The sequence below is a fragment of the Odocoileus virginianus genome, chromosome 1, assembly GCF_023699985.2.
Source record: "Odocoileus virginianus isolate 20LAN1187 ecotype Illinois chromosome 1, Ovbor_1.2, whole genome shotgun sequence".
Classification (NCBI taxonomy): domain Eukaryota; kingdom Metazoa; phylum Chordata; class Mammalia; order Artiodactyla; family Cervidae; genus Odocoileus; species Odocoileus virginianus.
The window spans coordinates 86492061-86495761 of NC_069674.1; the positions used below are offsets into that span (position 1 = coordinate 86492061).

The window sequence follows — 3701 nt, forward strand, 5'->3', positions numbered from 1 at the left end:
AGTCGCGGAAGATGCTGTGTGTGGTTGGGCGGGCAGGCTGCACTGGTGGAAGGTGGGGATTAGTGACTTACAAAGCTGGAGGAGAGGGCCAAGTTCAGTCCATGGGACCCTGGAAGATGAATGTGACACGGAAGATTTGGGTTTTGCCCTATAGCCATGGGGATTCTCTGGGGTGTTTTAAAGAGAATAGCTTTGTTCTTGTAGAACATGGTGTTAAAATAGGGATCAGTATATTGTGAGGCCTAAGGCCAAGAGATCAATTAACTAGGCCTGCACCTAGAAATGACTTGCACCTTAATTAAACTGATGACAACAGAAATGAACAGAGGGAAGAGAGTGCAGGGAAACACACAAGAGGCAGAATCAATGGCATCTGATGACACTGGGTATAGAGACTGGCGGGGAGGAAAAACATGAGGAAAAACTCCCAGATTTTTGGCTTGAATGCTTCCCAACAGAGATACATAACAGAGCAGGAGAAGTAATTAGGAGGGAGAGGAAAATGAGATTTTGAGTCCACTTCTGCATATGCTTCACTTCGTTTCATGTGCTTCATAGACAACTGCAGTGAGTGCCCAGTTAGGAAACACGAAGCAAAGCAATTATTTGAAGAGAAAGAAATTAATAGAAGGGATTAGTCAAGGAGAAACTAATAGGGGACACTTATGTGACACAGAGGGCTTCCCTGGTGGTGCTAGTGGTAAAGAATCCACCTGCCAATGTAGGAGATGTAAGAGATGTGGGTTTGATCCCTGAGTTAGGAAGATCCCTTGAAGTAGGGCATGGCAACCCACTCCAGTATTCTTGCCTGGAGAATGCCCATGGGCAGAGGAGCCTGGCAGGCTACAGTCCATAGCATCACAAAGAGTCGGACATGACTCAAGAGACTCAGCACACATGCCGGTGACCCAGAGTTAGCTATGGCAGGGAGCATCTCCCATCCCAGGGCTGGGGAAACAAAGGGAAGAAATCAGAGACTTTAGATCAAAGAAGAGATGCTGTATTGAGTCAGAATAGATGGCTGAGGAATGATCATGAGGCTGGACCAGGAGGACTGAAAATAATCAGGTGACTAGAACCAATAGCTGCTGGAGGATGGGAGGTCATTGTTATCAATGAGGCTCACACGGTAGGAAGGGGACTGACCAGAAGGACTGATATTCTATCTTCCTCCATCTCCCCTTGTATGCAGAGTGTAACCCACTGGGGGAAGGGAAATGTCATTTGCATAGTATAAGTTTCAGTATCACAGAGAACAGTTGGAAGATGAAAAACAAAACAAAACAACAACCCCCCCCAAATTTAATTTAGAAAACTTAATATTAAAAACAAGGAAGTCTGAGAAATCAGTGATCTCCATCATTCCTAAATTTTGAGTTTCCATCTCAAAAGTTAGGAAAGACACCAAATTAAAGAAAGAAGAAAACAATATTATTAAGATAAAAGCATTAATTAAGGACAATGGAAATCATTGTATCATAGAGAAAATCAACAGAAGCAAAGTTGTTTCCAAAAAAATAGTAGAATTGATAAACTGTTAATAAGACTGATCATGATACATTAGAGAAGGCAAAATTCATAAATTCTTAGCCAAGAGAGGATATTACTACACAGGCATTAAACAGAGAGAGAGAGGATATTAAGAACAACTTGATTCAATGTGTTTGAAATCCTTTGAAACTAAAAATGAAAGGAAATGTTTCTTTGATATTCCAGCCCTGGAGGCCCAAACCTGCTAAATCAGGGCTGCTCTGTCATTACAGAAGAAATCCTCTGATTTTAGAAAATCTAGGGTGGCAGCACCTTTGGTTCTTCTGGGAAGAGCAAATGCTTGTTGACAGGACTAGGAAGATATTCACTGTGGTTTATTCACACAATGACCAGACTTGCCACACACTCGCATTACGTCACAAAGAAGCCCGACACTGAAGACTGCCCTGTGTATTTGAAGTTCAAAGGAAGGTGAAACTGATTGATGATGGTGGAAACCAGAAACATGGTTGTCTTTGCAGGAGGATGAGTGACTGGGATGAGACATGAAAGAGGCATCTGAAGAGCCTGATTACAGACGGTCATGGTGAATATTAGAGAAAATTCATTAAGTGGTCCTGGTATCATTTATGTCATTTTCTATATGCATGTTTTCTGTACACCTATTTCACTTAATGAAAATTATTCTTTAAAAACTCCACTGGGTATGACTCAGGGAGCTCAAATGGGGCCCTCATGACAACCTAGCGGGGTGGGATGGCTCGAGAGGGAGGGGACGTATGTATACCTGTGACTGAACCATGCTGATGAATGGCAGAAACCAACACAATATTGTAATGATCCTTAAATTAAAAATAAATAAAGAAAAAAAATCCCACCGGGCCAGAGACTGAGACAGGGATTCTATCACGTTAGTCTCATTTCTCTCCTCCTCTTTCTTGACCCTGTTGTCTTCTAATCTGCGTCCATCCTTCCCTTGCAACCAGGTCAGCAACCTCTTTAATCAGAAAGGACTGGAGGTCTGGTTCCTAATTGCTGGAGATGTTGAAATACCTCTTGGTTTTCATTAGGGAGACATCATCGGCCGGATTTCATCTGTACTGGCTGTTTGCGCTGATGGTGGTTACGCTACAAAGCTGTCAGCAGGAGCCGGAGGGAAGAGGGGCTCTTCCCTAATGCCACTCTCCTCAACTGAGACCTTGGAGAAAAATGCTGGTTCAAAATGCTGGGCGGATGGAAATTTTATAAATCACTCTAGCTTTACACAAGGAAAAGGATACCGCTGGGAGTTTTTTCCACAATGATTGTCTTGTCACTAACAAATATGCCCCTGACAGTCAAGGCTATTGGCTTGCTATTACCCTGGTATTTTTGTTGTTTAACTTTTTCGTGGCTACTCGCTTCTAGGTGTTACTTACATAGTAATAGCTGGAATGGATTGAATTTAAAAAGTATACATTACCGAATAGTCATACAGAAATAGTAAAAAAAAGATACACATTAACATTCACAAGGGACATGCACAGACACACATTAATACTTTTGTATACATCCCCAAGTACTTAAATTTGTTCAATTTGGAGAAAAAAAAATCATGTGAGCAGTTAAGTAAACTGTCATAGAAGCTAAGATGGTAGACCCCTGGCCTTTTTTGTGTGTGTGTCAATTTTGTGAACTGGCTTCATGTAGCCAGTTTGTGCACACATGGCTTTCATATACTTGCAGACACTTAGATTAACAACAATCTTTTCATCACTTGATCGAAGGTTTGAGTGCTTTCTGGCTCAATCCTCTAAGTAGCTGCAGACAGGTGTGGGGCTGAGTGAGCTGCGGAAGTCAGACATGGCCCCACGGGACTGGAGCGAATCCAGTCACAGGCAGGAGATCTGACTACGCCTTGATGATCTTGGGGTACCAGCTTTTTATTGGTTGTCATACACTATGAAGTATTTTCTGCAGATGACAGTGGAAACAGAACCCTTGACAGCCTACCTCTTGGTTTCTTGCTTTCATTTAAAAAAATATTTTAAAGCTTTACTGCTTGCCCCTGGACAATTGCTAAGTCTTTCTGAGATGCTCTTAGTGCTTCATCTGTAGTGCAATGGCTGTGATTTTAAGGCAAGCAATAAAGTCCTTATGATAATTATTTGAATTAAAAACAATTTAAATGTTTATTCTACAAAGTTTCTGACAGACCCAAAACATAAGGA

The 3701-nt window shown here is 41.8% G+C and overlaps 1 long non-coding RNA gene across 1 annotated transcript; it reads left to right on the top strand.

Moving 5' to 3' along the window:
* The first annotated feature begins 934 nt into the window (after positions 1–934).
* LOC110146458 (uncharacterized) lies at positions 935–2842 on the top strand. The gene is made up of 3 exons (XR_002316563.2): positions 935–1068; positions 2013–2077; positions 2562–2842. It is a non-coding gene; the product is annotated as an uncharacterized lncRNA (long non-coding RNA).
* Positions 2843–3701: the final 859 nt, after the last annotated feature.